The sequence below is a fragment of the Molossus molossus genome, unplaced genomic scaffold (genome assembly GCF_014108415.1).
Source record: "Molossus molossus isolate mMolMol1 unplaced genomic scaffold, mMolMol1.p scaffold_m16_p_7, whole genome shotgun sequence".
NCBI lineage: Eukaryota > Metazoa > Chordata > Mammalia > Chiroptera > Molossidae > Molossus > Molossus molossus.
In genome coordinates this window covers 70,955,855-70,972,375 of record NW_023425401.1, presented here as the reverse complement: position 1 = coordinate 70,972,375, position 16,521 = coordinate 70,955,855, and positions in this window count along the sequence as shown.

Sequence of the window (16,521 nt, the reverse complement as noted above, 5' to 3'; positions counted from 1 at the left end):
TTTTACTGCAATGGTAAATTGGGTTATATTTTTAGTTTCTCATTCTGTGGGTTCATTATTGGTGCATAAGAATACTGTCAATTTCATGATGTTAATTTTGTATCCTGCTACTTTGTCAAATTCATTTATTTCCTCTAGTAGATTTTTGATGGAGTCTCTTAAGTTTTCTATGTACAATATCAGGTCATCTGTGAATAATGACAATTTCACTTCCTCATTTTCAATTTAGGTCCATTTTACTTTTCCTTCTTGTCTGATTGCTGTGCCAAATATTTCCAGTACTATGTTAAATAAGAGAGGCAAAAGTTGGCATTTTTGTCTTGTTCCTGTTATGAGAAAAATCATTTAAGTTTTTGTACGTTGAGTATGATATGGGCTGTATATTTTTCATATATGGCCTTTATTATTTCAAGATATGATCCCTCTATCCCCACAATGCTCAACATTTTTATCACAAATGGGTGATGGATTTGTCTAATGGCTTTTCAGCATCTACTGATATGATCAAATAGTTTTTATCTTTCATTTTGTTTATGTAGTGTATCATATTTATTGATTTGTGAATATTGTACCAGCTTTGCACCCCTGGGATGAATCCCACTTGCTCCTGGTGAATAATTTTTTTTAATAATTCATTATTTTTTCCTTTATTGACAGAGAGAAAGGAAGGGAGAGGAAGAGCGATAGAAACATCAGTGAGAGAAAACATCGATTGGTCGCCTCCTGCATGTCCCCAACTGGGGATTGGGCCCATAACCTGGGCCCTGAATGGGAATCAAACTGGTGACCTCTTGGTGCACAAATTGATGCTCAACTCCTGAGCCACACCAGCCAGACAATAATTTCATTTTTATTTTTATATTATTTTTTTATCCTCACCCGAGGATATTTTTACATCTATCTTCAGATAGAGTGGGAGGGAGAGACGGAGGAAGAAAGATAGAGAAACATCAATATGAGAGAGATACATTGATTGGTTGCCACCCTCACAACCCCAACCAGGGCCGGTGACAAACTGCAACCGAGGTATATGCCCTTAGTGGGAATCAAATCCAGGACTCTCTAGTCCATGGGCCAACACTCTAACTGCTGAGCCAAACCAGCCAGGGAAATAATTTGTTTGATGTATTGCTGGAAATGACTTACCAATATTTTCTTATGGGTTTTAGCATCTATGTTTATCAGTGATATTGGCCTGTAGTTTTCTTTCTCTGTAGTGTCTGTGTCTGGATTTGGAATTAGAATTATGCTGGCTTCATATAATGAGTTTGAAGTCTTACTTCTTCTTAGATTTTTTTGGAATAATTTGAGAACAGTGAATGTTAGATATTCTTTGAATGTTTAGCAAAACTCCACTGTGAAGCAGCCTAGGCTTGGTCTTTTATTTGCTGGGAGTTTCGTGATTCCATCTTCAATTTCCTTAGTTGTTATTGGTCTGGTGATGAAGTTTTCTTTCTTTTTTTGGTATGTGCCCCTAGAGGGAACCAAACCCGAAACTCTCTGGTCCACAAGCCGATGCTCCAACTGCTAAGCCAAACTGGCCAGGGTCTGATCAAGTTTTCTATCTCTTCCCAGATCAGTTTTGGGAGACAGTGTGATTCTAGAAATTTGTCCATTTCACCTAGATTGTACAATTTGTTGGCATATAATTATTCATAGTATTTTTTAACAATCCTTTTTATTTGTATGGTGTCAGTTGCTACTTCTCTTTCATTTCTGATTTTATTTAGATCCTCTCCCATTGTTTCTTAATGGGTCTTACTAAGGGTCCGCCAAACTTGATTATCTTTTAAATAACAAGCTCTTTGTTTCATTGATCTTTTGAATTGTTTTTTAAGTCTCTCTGTTTTTTTTTTTTTTCTGCTTTGACCTTCACTATTTATTTCCTTCTACTTGCTGATTTTTTGTTTGTTTACTTTCTAGTTCTTCAAGTTGTAGGTTACAAAGTCAATTTGAAATTTTTCTTGATTCTTGAGGTAGGCCTTTATTGCTATGAATTTCCCCTCGGGGCTGCTTTCACTGCATCCCATAGATTTTGTGTTATGGTGTGTTCATTTTCATTGGTTTCCAGAAAGTTTTTAATTTCTGCCTTGATTTCCTTGGTAACCTATTTGTTGTTTAATAACATGCTATTTAGCCTCCATGTGTTTGAATGTTTGTGTGTGTGTGTGTGTGTGTGTGTTTGTAACTGATTTCTAGTTTCATGCCATTGTTATCTGAGAAGATGCTTAATATGATTTCAGTATTCTTGAGCTTGTGAAGATATAGTTTGTGTCCTAATATGTAGTCTGTCTTTGAGAATGTCTAATGTGCACTTGAATTCTACAGTTTTGAGATGTAATTCTTTGTAGATATCTATTAAATCCATTTGATCTAGTGCATTTTTTACAGTCTTTGTTTCCTTGTTAATTTTTTGTCTACAGTATCTATTCAGTGATGTCAGCGGGATGTTGAAGTCCCCTACTGTGACTGTATTGCTATTAATTTCTCCTTTGAAGTCCTCCAGAAGTTTTTTAATGTATTTTGCTGTTCCTATGTTGGGTGCATATATATTTACTGAGGTTATATCCTCCTGTGGCATAGATCTTTTTAATATTATGCAGTGGTCTTCTTTGTCTCTGGTTATGGCCTTCATTTTGATGTCATTTTTTCAGGTATGAGTATTGTTACCTCAGCTTTTTTTCCTTTATGTTTGCTTGACATTTTTTTTCCCATCTCTTCAATTTCAACCTATGTAAATCTTTTGTTGTGAAGTGGGCCTCTTGGTAAACTATATATATATATATATATATATATATATATACACACACACACACACACACACACAGAGAGAGAGAGAGAGAGAGAGAGAGAGAGAGAGAGTGTCATGCTTTCTTAACTATTCAGTTACTCTGGGTCTTTTGTTCAGAGCATTTAATCCATTTATGTTTAAGGTTATTATTAATATATACTTATTTATTGCCTTTTTTTGTTCATTATGGTTATACTTCTCTTCCTATTTCTTCTGCTTATTGCAGCAGTCCTTTTAACATTTCTTATAGTGCTGGTTTAGTGCTAATATATTCCCTTAGCCATTTTTTTTTTTCCTGAGAAGTTCTTTATTTCACCTTCTACTTTAAATGATAGACTTACTGGATAGAGTAGTCTTGGATTCAGGCCCTTGCTCTTCATTACTTTGTATACTTCATGCCATTCTGTTCTGGTCTGTAGTATTTTTATTGAGAAGTCAGCTGATTGCCTTTTGGGGGGTTTTCATAGGTAACCTGTTGTTTATCTCTTGCCTCCCTTTAGGATTCTCTCTTGGTCTTTAATTTTTGGCATTTTAATTATTATGTGTCTTGGTATGGGCCTCTTTGGGTTCTTCTTACTTTGGGCTCTCTGTGCTTCTTTAACTTGTATTCCTGTTTCTTTCACCAAGTTAAGGAAGATTTCTGTCACTATTTCTTCAAATATATCCTCTTGCCCTTGCTCATTTTATTCTTCTTCTGGCACATCCTATGTGGATGTTGTTACATTTCAATTGCTCTACAGTTCTCTTAGGCTGTCTTCCTGTTGTTTAATTGTTGTTTCTTTTTGGTTCTCTGATAGGGTAATTTTTTTCTACTCTGTCTTTTAATTCACTGATCCAATCCTTGGTCTCCTCTACTCTGCTGGTTATTCCTTCCAATGTGTTCTTTATTTCTGCTATGTCATTCTTCATTTCCAATTGGTTGTTTTTCAATTTCTTTATATTTACTCATGCTGTTGAGCTTCCTCATAATTATTTCTCCAAACTTCACCTCTGATATCTTGCTTAATTCCATTTTGTTTATCTTTTCTTCTGTAGAGTTCTCTTTTTCTTTCATTTGAGATTTATTTATTTATTTCACCATATTGGTTGTCTCAATCGGTTTTGGAGATTGCCAAATTTTCCCTGTGGGTGTTGCTTTTCTGCTCTACTAGGTTTGGATGAGTATGGGAGGACCCACTATTGTCAAGTCTTACTTTCCTGGGTAGATTTTCAAGCCAAGGAAAAGTTCAGTTATCCTCTACCTCTTGCCTGAGGGCTATAAGTCTCAGTTATTGATGGGACTTAATTTGTAGCTCTCAGCTGAATTAAGAATCCCTCAGGTGTAAGAGGATCCCTAGCAGGTGGGGACCTTGCTTGATATCAGATTGTAGATGTTAATGAGCCTCAATTTGCATTTTTCTAGCCTGGCCTTGTGGTATTGAATACCTCAAGGAGGGACCGTTGCTTCTCCTATGGGCTTTGGGAAAGGGATGTTTGAGTAATATGGCTACTGTCCTATGAGGGAGTGATTCAACACAAAACTCCCAGTGCCCTCCCCTCCAGCTCTCTCCTGAGCAGGAAGCCCAGACTCTCTCCGCACAATTCCAGTTCAGTCCACCTTCCATCTGCCAGAACCCAAGGTGAGTGAATGTAGCTGATTTGGTGCTTTTTAAAACCTCCACTTTCTCAGCAGGGACCAATCAGAGACAAAACAGCCTTCAGCTGCTGTCTGTGGGTTCCCAGCCCACCCTGTCATGCATCCGAAGGTCCTACTACTACACTTAATTTGGCATGTTCTTTCTGTCCCTGGCAATATGGGTTCTCTCCAGCTGCTTTTCCATTGGTCTTTCCTGATAAGTTGTTTTTATTTTAATTGTAATTTCACTTTGTTCCTAGGAGATGGTTTAGGTAGCCTCCATTCACTCCACCACCATTTTTCCTCCCCTGGACAATTATTTCAAGTTACAAGTGATGTATATGCAGCTGTATCCACTTTTTCTATTGCACTCAAGGGGCTGTGACCCTTGGCAAAGTTGGAGCCCACTGCACAGGGCACTAGAAAAGTCTAGTGGGGAGGGATGTCTTTGAAGACTCTTGCAGCAGGGCCTGCAGTAGAAGTGACAGGAGAGGAGGGGCAGCAAGGCAAGGCACAGCTTTTGACAAGGTTTCTTTTTATGGGTCCCTAAAGCAGCTCCCCAAACCCTTGGTATCTGCTCCAGGGTCTTGCATACAAAACCTCTGATGAAAACATCCTATAAATTAATGTGAAAAGGCAGCAATACCACATTAGTAGCCCAATGCTCTTCCACTGTTTTGAGGTCACCTGGGTAAAAGTTACCATTATTAAAAATCCCTTAAACCAGATAAGATGTCACTCCAGGGCCAATATTGATCTTTCTTATACCCAAATAATCTATAGTTAAAATACTAATACAAAAAGCATAACATTTGTACCTCAGACCACACAGTGATTTATTGTGTGCTAAATTTTGTTTTGATTTTTTTCCTATTGATTTGGTCTGTATTTGAGAAGTAAATAATTTTTGAGGAAGAGATCATGATAATTCATTTGTAGAATTGATAAAAGTAAGCAATATAAAAGATGACAAATTTTTAAAAACTTTTTTCATAATTACAGAAACAATTTACATTTGCTGTTAAAAAAGCCAAGCTATACAGACATTATGAGGAAAGGTCACTTAGAACCCTACCCCTAATGAAAGCCAAAGATTCTGGCTAGTTTGGAGTGAATTCTTCATTTCTAATGAGCAGTTTGAGGGAAGTCTAGGAAAGGTGCCACCTTCTGGGCAGCTAGGTCCCTGCAGTTTTCACTGGCCTGTGGGTGGGCATTACAAGAAAGAAGTCCCAGAGTTGATGGAGGAGATTTGTGATGTTTGAAAAGAATTATATTTACTTTAAGAGGTTGTACCTGATATCCCCTGAAAACCAGTTAGTTTAGCACAATTATCCCTCATAAAAGACTGCAATCCTAACTACACATTATTTTAAGTTGTCCTCAGTATAGATGATTGACATTTAGAATCTGTTGAGTTCCAAAGAGAGGTGCCAAATTGCAGAGACATTGAAAGACATACAATTTTTATTTCAGAGACCCTAACTCCTCAAGAACATATTATACCTTCTTATTCCTCACATGTAGACACCCTAGCCCACTGTCTGCTATCTGATAAACATCGCTGGCTGACTGACTGGATAAATGGAAGAACGAATAACCTGCATATGCATTTGTACACATGGGGGCAATTTCAAATACCTCACATCAGACCCCTTGGAAGGACAAATTAAGCTCAATTGTACATAATTGAATTAGATTTTAAAAAACTGATTTTTCTTAAAGACCAGAAAATTATATTTGCTAATTTAATAAAATGAATCTTTTTGTGATATCCCAAGAACAAGTTATTTCATTGGTCTCCTTCTCTTGTTGGTATCATAGCAAAGACATCAATTGACAGCAAGTGTGGATAGTATACTGAAACAAATGATAGTTTGGTCCTGTTTTCGAATGTGTGACCATGAACCCATCAGCACTACTTGGGGTCTGTCTGGTTTTGTTTCATTCCAAGTTCATTTCTTTCTGCTCTTTGTCTTGATCCCATTTACATTTTCAGGAGATATAAGATTTACTATAGCGTAACCATAAGAGTATATTATCTTGAATTTATTTTCCTGGGAAGAAGTCTCTTAATGGGGCAACACCTAATAGCATAATTTTCTGTCCTGAATAACTTACAATGCCTTCTAAATTCTCAGGCTCTTCCATTCTTCTAGGTAATTTCTCTTACATCAAAAGAAGGGGAGGGGGCTTTGACAAACAGGTCTGACTTTAATTGAAGAATGTGTACTTGGTGACATAGTCAGTGGGCTATTTTTTATACTCATGTTATTAATATATGTTGTTTTCATTGATTTATATATTTCTCCAGTTATCTAGCATATAGATATGAATAAATGTCTATTAATAATGATACACGATGGGAAAATGAAAATGGCTTAACTTTAAATTTCTAAATTTCCCAAACTTCCCATTTGAAGTTTTCTTTCCAACCTGATAAACTCATGCTGGTTCTAAGAAAGAGTGGTTCCAAAGATGGCCAGTTTCTCCTCAGAGGGGTAGTTTCAACCCATTACCAGGTACCTTAAATAGGTGAGGGCACCATTCTCCTCCCAATACCTTTTTCCTTACACCCCAACTCTAAAAAGTGACTTCTTAGCAATTATGGACTGGGAAGAAACCATTGATACAAGACTCGTAACATGTCAATCTAAGCACAACCACACTCCATCTCAGGGCAGCTCTGATACATGAATATGCAGCTGCATCTCTGCTAGAGTTAAACCAGTCAGGTAGATAGTTTCATGTATAATTATCCACTGAAAGCCAGAGCCAGATGGCCTGAATATGTGATGAGACCCAACCTGGAATGACACAAATGCTAAATCAGATCAAATCAAAGGTGCTGGCTATATGCATCAAAGTATGGTACACTGACATAATAAGAGACAGAGAAGGACACTACATAATATTAAAAGGAGCAATCCAACAAGAGGATATAACCCTGGTAAACATATACGCACCAAATATGAGTGCACCAAAATGTATTCAAAATTTTCTGGAGGACTTCAAGAGAGAGATCAATAGCAACACAATCATAGTGGGTAACTTTAACACACCACTGACACCACTGGATAGATCTTCTAGACAAAAAATTAACAAGGATATAGAGTCCTTTCAAGACAAGCTAGATCAGTTGGACTTCACTGATATTTACAGAACATTTCATCCCAAAGCTGCAGAATATACATTCTTCTCAAGTACACACAAGTCATTCTCAAAGACAGACCACATGTTAGGACACAAAGCAAGTCTCTACAAATTTAAGAAAATTAAAATCATATCAAGCATCTTCTCAGATCACAGTGGCATGAAACTACAAGTCAATTACAATAAAAACACACAAAATCATTCAAACACTTAGAGGTTAAATAGCATGTTATTAAACAACCAATGGGTTAATAACAGGATAAAGGAAGAAATTAAAAACTTCCTGGAAACCAATGAAAAAAAGACACAACAACACAAAATCTATGAAACACAACAAAAGTAGTCCTGAGAGGGAAGTTCATAGCACTACAGGCCTGCCTCAAGAAACAAGAAAAATTCCTACTTGACTTCTTAACCCTACAACTGAAAGAACTAGAAAGTAAACAAAAAATAAAATCCAGACCTAGGAGGAAGGAAATAATAAAGGTAAGAGCAGAAATAAATGACATAGAGACTAAAAAAAAAAAAAAATTTCAAAAGATAAATTAAACAAAAAGCTGATTCTTTGAAAAGATAAACAGGATCAATGGACATTTAGCCAAACTCACCAAGAAACAAAAAGAGAGAAACCAAATAAACCAAATCAGAAATGAAAGAGGAGAAGTAACAACTGACACCACATAAATACAAAAGATCATTGAAACATACTATGAACACTTATACCACAACAAATTGAACAATCTAGGAGAAATGGACAAATTTCTAGAAACACACAGCCTGCAAAAACTGAACCAGAAAAAGATAGAAAACTTAAACAAACCAATAACAACAAAGGAAATTGAAGATGTAATCAAGAAACTCCCAGCAAACAAAACCCAGGCCCAGATGGCTTCATGGGGAAGTTTTACCAAACATTTAAAAAAGATCGAATACCCATTCTTCTCAAACTAGTCCAAAAAATTTAAGAAGGTGTAACATTTCCAAACTCATTTTATGAGGCCAGCATAATCCTAGTTCCAAAACCAGATAAAGACACTACAAAGAAAGAAAATTACAGGCCAATATTCCTGATGAACACAGATACCAAAATCCTTAACAAAATACTAGCAAATTTGATCCAGCAATACATTAAAAAAAAAAAAAAAAAAAAAAAGTATTCATCATGACCAAGAGAGTTTCATCCCAAGCATTCAAGGATGGTACAATATTTGCAAATCAATAAATGTGATACACCACATAAACAAAGGAAAGATAAAAACCATATGATCTTATCAATAGATGCTGAAAAAAGCATTTGACAAAATCCAGCACCCATTTTTGATAAAAACGCACAGCAATGTGGAAATAGAGGGATCATATTGCAACATAATAAAGGCCATATAAGAAAAACGTACAACCAACATCATACTCAGTGGGCAAAAACTCAAAGCATTCGCCTTAAGAACAGGAACAAGACAGGGATGCCTCCTTTTGCCACTCTTATTTAACATAGTGCTGGAAGTTTTAGCCACAGCAAATAGACATGAAGAAAGAATAAAGGGGATCCAAATTAGAAAGGAGGAAGTGAAACTGTCCTTATTTGCAGATGACATGATATTATACATAAAAAACCTTGAAGACTCCATCAAAAATCTACTAGACTTAATAAATGAATTTGAAAAAGTAGCAGGATATAAAATTAACATCAAGAAATCGACAGCAGTCTTATACACCAATGATGAAATCACACATAGAGAAACTAAAAAGACAATCTCATTTGCCATTGCAGCAAAAAAGTTAAGATACCCAGGAATAAACTTAACCAAAGAAGTAAAGGACCTCTTCACAGAAAACTACAGGCCATTGAAAAAGAAATAGAGGAAGATATAAAAAAGTGGAAGCACATACCCTGTTCATGGATTGGAAGAATTAACATCATTAAAATGCCCCTATTACCCAAAGCAATATATAGATTCAATGCAATCCCCATCAAAATACCAACAACATAAGTCACAGAACTAGAACAAACACTCCAAAAGTTTATATGGAACCAAAAAAGACCCCGAATAGCCACAGCAATCTTGAAAAAGAAGAACAGAGTAGGACAGATCACATTACCAGATTCCAGGTTATACTACAAAGCCACTGTAATCAAAACAGCCTGATACTGGCCCAAGAACAGGCAGACAAATCAATGGAATAGAATAGAGAACCCAGAAATGGACCCAAGATAATAGGCTATATTAATATTTGACAAAGGTGGCAAGAGCATACAGTGGAATAAAGACAGTCTCTTCAATAAATGGTGTTGGGAAAATTGGACAGCTACATGCAAAAAAATGAAGCTAGAACATTAACTTACACCATACATGAGAATAAACTCAAAATGGATAAAAGACAAATGTAACTTGTGAATCCATAAAAATTCTAGAAGAAAATGTAGGTGACAAAATTTCAGACATCATATGCAGCAGAATTTTCACGGATACAAAACCTAAGGCAATAGAAACAAAGAAAAAAAATGAACACATGGAACTACATCAAACTCAAAAGCTTCTGCACAGCAAAAGAAACAACCATCTAAATGGAAAGGGATCCCACTATATGGGACACCATAATTGCCAATGATGCATCAAATAAGGGGTTAATTTCCAAAATATATAGAGTGCTCATACAACTCAACAAAAGGAAGACAAAGAACCCAATTAAAAAATGGGCTGAACCTAAATAAACACCTATCCAAAAAGGACATACAAATGGCCAAGAAACATATGAAGAAATGCTCAACATCACTAATCATCAGAGAGTTGCAAATTAAAACAACAATGAGGTATCACCTCATACCTGCCTGAATGGCCGCTATCAACAAATCATGAAACAACAAGTGTTGGCCAGGGTGTGGAGAAAAGGGGACTCTAGTACACTGCTGATGGGAATGCTGACTAGTGCAGCCACTGTAGAAAACACTATGGTGTTACCTCAAAAAGTAAAAATTGAACTGCCATTTGACCCTGTGAATCCACTTTTAGAAATATACCTTCATAAACCTAAAACACCAATAGGAAAGAATGTATGTACCCCTATGCTCATAGCTGCAATACTTACAATAGCTAGGATCAGGAAACCACCCAAGTGTCCATTAGTAGATTAGTGGATTAAAAATCTGTGGTACATGTACACAATGAAATGCTATGCAGCTGTAAGAAAGAAAGATCTCTTATCCTTTGGGATGGCATGAAAGAATCTGGAGAGTATTATGCTAAGCGAAACAAGCCAAGCAGAAAAGACAGATATCACATGATCTCACTTATTTGTGGATATAATGAACTAAACAAGCTGCTGAACAAAGTTAACCCAGAGACATGGAGGTAGGGTACAGCCTGACATGTCTCAAAGGAGGGGGTAAGAGATAAACCACAGAACTTACATGCACGTATGCAGGACTAATGAACATAGACAACAGAACTGGGAATGGGGTGAGGGGAAGGGGAGAAGGGTGTCAATAGAGGAAAAATGAGAAACATCTGTAACAAAAACAAATTAATAAATAAAACATTTTTATAAAGTATGGTACACTCCATGCAAAGCAAAACAATTAAATGTGAAAAATCCTGCTCAAGCCCTAGACATTTAATAAAATAACTTTCTTACAGTCAAAAGAACACATAGGTTAATAATAGAAAATCAGGTGAAGACAGAGGCCCTATCTATTTTTTTTAATTAAAATTTATAAAATACCAAAGTTTTTTCATGTACCAAAACATAAAGCTCTATATATTGTCAAAATTAAGAAACAAACAAAATGTACTGGGGAAAAAGGAAAACAATCACTCATTTATCATTGGGAGAGATTTCTACCAACTATTGAACTAATGACATCAGCGTGAGAAACTCATCTTCTCCCACCTTCACTCTCTGAGGCATCAAAATCTGAAGCAAGAGAGAAAAAGCTCAGCTCCCCTAAGGCCTTCCCAATGTCAGAGGCCATTCAAGACATCAAGCACATTGGAAAACCCATGGGTCTGCCCATTAGAGATGCCTAGCTATGTTCAGTGGAGTTAAGAGCTTCCTTGGGAAGTTTGCCTGCTGGGAGGCAGCACAGAACATCCTGACTGACCTTCTCACATAAAGCACAGGACAGCCATTTAGTTAGGGGAGACCCAAGTTAAATCCCCCTTATAAGCCTGAAACCCCAGTAATAGTATCCATGCCATTAATGATTCTCTCTTTGCTTTTTGAAATAAATGAAATACGAAAAATGTCACAATAGTCTTCTGTTCTGAAGTCAGTTTTATGATTTAGGTATCTCTCTATCCAGAAAATAAATCATGTCTCTTGCAACAAATAAGGGAAGACAGTTATTGCAAATCTCTTGTGAAAAACTCTTTATCTCATTAAAAATAAGTTTGTCTGCCCTTTTTACATCTCCTTCAGAGACCATGTTTTCATGGAACCAGCCTCACTGAGGCAGCATTGTTGAATGCTGGTTGCCACAGTCCATCATTTTAGCTAATATAAGGTTAAAACACTCCCTTCCTGTTAAAACATTTGCTTCATTGTACCCTCAGACCTTGGTCACTAAAAGAAAATTTTAAAACAGGAGAGCTAACCAATAAAAGAACATCATCTCTGAATTTGGCAAGGTTTTATAGAAACAAAACTTTTTTCCCACTATCATCCTTAGAATTTTATGTGAAAAAGATAAAAATCCATATGTATAAATTTATTCATGAAATATTACATATATTATAGAAAACCCCAAACAGCTAATATATCCAAAAACAGGAAATGGTTTGTTAAAGTAAAAACAAGTAAAAACTTTAAAAGAAATTTGCACCATTAAGTGGGTATTTATTAATTTTATAGTAAGGCAGGAAGGTACATATGCCATAATATCTAGGAGAAAGGTCTGAACATAGAAATATATGTGCAGTGGGGGTCAAGATGGCAGTGTAGGTTAAAGTGGTACTCACCTCCTTCCACACCCACAACAAAATTACAACTAAACTACTGAACAACAATCATTCACAACCACCTAAAATTTGGCTGAATGGAAGTCCTACAACTAGGGAATTAAAGAAGAAGCCACATAGAGACTGGTAGAGAGGCAGCAGCACAGAATGGGTTTGTCCCACATCCACGTGTAGTGATTTTTAATTGGGAGAAATCATTTGTCTGAGGAGGTCCCCCCTGAGGGGTAAGGAGTCCAAGCCCCACACCAGACCTTCAGCCCAGGGTGCAAGAGCCAGGAAGAGAATTCTCCATATCTTCAGACTTTAAAAACCAGCTGTGATTGTGGCTGAGTGACACAGAGGCTTCTGGAGTCCCAGACAATTCCTCTTAAAGGGCCCATGCAAAGATTTATTTGGACTCACTCCCTCTAAACTCCAGCATTGGGGAAGTCGCTTCTCTGGCATCATGTCAAGAGTTTTGGTAGGGGAATATATTTATCCCAGAAAAATAGTGCTGGCAGAAGCCATTGTTCTTTTGTGGAGCCCTCCCCGCCACAGAGCTGACAGGCAAGCACCATATCTGAGTCTCCATCAAATAGACTCACATTCTTTGCCCCATCCTGGTGATTCCCGGAGACCCTGCTCCACCTAACTTACAGACTCATCCAAGCTGTTTCCAGTAGCTTTTCCATATGAATGGCCTGTCTTAGCTCATGCTTCAGACTTTCCTAAAATCTCTCAAACAAGCAGCAGCTGGCCTCAGCATGCCCCATACCTCTCAATAAGTGGCTCCAGGCCAAGCACTGCTAGATGCCCACCTTGGTTCACAACTTGGTCTCTCTTGGGCACTTACAAGCCCAACACAATTAGTAGCCATTTGCAGATTGCTCTGTAACACATGCCGGGTGGCCCCAGGCAGGGCACAGATAGTGGCTGACTTTGCACCTCTTGGGATGCCCAGAGCACTCTGGTCAGATTCAGACCACCTCAGATTACAACCCTACCACCTCCACAAGCAACACACTCAAGAGAAGGACTTGGTGAGCACCAAAGCCCCACTGAAGCAAGACCTGTTCCTACACAGAAGCTCTTTGTCTACAGTTGTAGCTGGTCTTCACAGCTTATTGGCTTGGAAATCAATCCCTTCCAGTGATGCCAACAAAAATCAAGGCTCAACTGCAATAAGACAATGTACATAGTCCACATAGGGGTGCACCCGAAGTACCCAGCTCAAATAATTGGGGAAACAGCTACTGGGCCCCACAGAAAACCTACTATATGAGGCCTCTTTACCAAAACTGGGGGACATAACAGCTTTACTTAATACATAGAAGTAGCCAAAAAGCAGACAAAAAGAAACTTGTCGCATATGAAAGAACAGGAGAAATCTCCAGAAAAAGAACTAAATGAAATGAAAGCAAGCAAACTATCAGATACAGAGTTCAAAACAATGGTCATAAGGATGTTCAAGGAACTTACTGAGGACTTCAAGGAACTTAGAACTTTAGGGGACTTGGTGAGAACATCAGCAAGTCTCTTGAAGTTCAGAAATAAAGCTTATCCTAACTGAAATGAAGAATAATTTACAAGAAATCAACATTAGAGTAGGGGATACAAGAAACCAAATCAAAGATTTGGAATTTGAGGAAACACAGAACACCCAATCTGAATAGCAAAAAGAAAAAAGAATCCAAAAATATGAAGATAGTGTAAGGAGACTCTGGGCCAGCTTCAAGTGTACCAACATTCACATAATGGGGTGCCAGAACAAGGAGAAGAGAGCAAAAAATTGAAAACCTATTTGAAAAAATAATGACAAAACTTCCCTTACCTGGTAAAGTAGACATGCAAGTCCAGGAAGCCCAGAGAATCACAAACAAGAATAATCCAAAAAGGCCCACACCAAGACACATCAGAATTAAAATGCCAAAGGTTAAAGACAAAGAGAGAATTTTAAAAGCAGCAAGAAAGCCCTGGCCAGTTTTGCTCAGTGGTTAGAACATTGACCTGCGGTCCAGAGAGACCCAGGTTCGGTTCCCGCTAAGGGCACATGCCTCGGTTGCAGTTTGTCCCTGGCCCTGGTTGGGTTGTGTGGGTGGCAACCATTTGATGTGTCTCTCTCATGTCAATGTTTCTCCCCCCCTCCCCACTCTATCTGAACAAAAAACAAAAAATGGAAAAATGTCCTCGGGTGAGGATAAAAATAAATAAATAAGTAAAAGCAGCAAGAAACTTTCCAGACCAGAGGGAGAGACAAGAAATATTCAAAGTGATATCTGTCTAATCACTGGGATGTACACCCGATACTGATATAATATGTATGCCAACTATAACTGAAAAATAAAAATTAAAATTAATTATATATATAAAATTTATATTTATATATATATATCACAATTCTGATAGCTAGATTCAGCCCTGCAGCTTGACCAGCTGTTTAGGCTGTTACCTTCACAAGATTCCCACAGACCTCCTGTCCTGTTACCACAAGGCTGTACCCTCTACACACACCTGCAGGTTCCACAGCTCAGCTAGACTCCACTAGAGACTGGATGCTGCTGGATCATCTGTTCCATATTCTGGTGAGTAAGCCTCAAGAGAATAGAAACAGTCTTTGTTGTGCTCTGTCCCGAGTACATGGCACTTGCTCCAGACACCATGAATGTTTGCATGAATAAAGAATGAAGAAGATGGTGGCACAGTAGGTGGAAGTTACATTCACTTCCTCTCAACTCTGAACTAGAATTAAAGCTAAGTTACAGAAAAATCAACCTAAATAACCAACTGAAAATTAGCTGAACAGAAGTCTTACAACCAGTGATTTACAGAAGAAGCCACATCAAGACTGGTAGGAAGGAAAAAGATGCAAAAAGGGCTGGCCTCAAGCCCATGTACTGTGGCTAAGAACTGGAGGGATATCCCAGCTGCAAAGGTACCCCTTGAGGAATATGGGGTCTCAACCCCATGTGGCTTCCCAGTCCAGAGAAACAGAGACTAAAAGAGACGACAGCATTTTATCTGGCTGTAAAAATCAGTAGGGATTCTGTTCACCAGGGACAGATGGGAGTCTCCTAAAAACCCAGGAGCCCCTTAAAGGGTCAGTGTGAAAATTTTTCTTTGCACCCTCTCACCCCAAGATCTAGAAGAGAGAGGGCAGCTTAGAGTATACTAGAGTCTTGTGAGAACAGACTGGGCTGTATGGCTCCAGGAAGAGAGCTGGAGGGGCAGACACCAGGGTACCTATACTGAGTCCCTATCCCACAGTGCCCACAGACACCATCTTTCCAAGGGCAATACTCCCCTCCAATATGTAGGCCTAGGGGGATTGTGCAAGCTCCACCCTCTTGTCCCCCCTGTCACCTGACCCACCAAAACTCACACCCTGTGGAGGAGTCTGCTGCCTAAGTCACTGGTATAGACTTCTTGAAGAATTCTTGGGGATAAGCTAAGGAAAAATCTGTGTGGCTCTGAGACAGAAACCATTCACTCTTCTTGCCTACCATGAGCCAGAGGAGCCCAGATACAAGCTAGTTAGGAATGCTTCATCACCACCACCACCCCTTGCCAAGTCCATAGTAGCCCTGTTGCCCACAGACTTGCCCTCCAAGGCCAATGTAGCAGGCTTCCCAAACCCCAACAACAGATCCACTAGCTCCATCAGGAGAGAACCATTATCTTTGTCCTCCTGACTTCTAGTGGCCCCACTCTGCTGAGCTTGTGCTCCAGAGTATTGTCAGCCAGCAAAGGTCAGCCTGATTCCCCCATGTGGAAGACTGTCTAGTAGGTCTGAGCAATCTCTGAAAATAATTGAGCTGTGTGGCTCTTGGATGGGTTCATGAGGTCATTTGCCACCAGGACCATCCCACTCCCTCCCTCATGTATACCAGACCAGCATCACCATTCCTGTGCAGAACTTTCTATTCATACAGCCAAATACTGGTCTGTGTGGATCTGATAAACACTGCTGATTTCACCCTGATGAATCCCTGAGATGCAGCCACAGCACCAAGATCCACAGGCAGGTGGCAACTGAC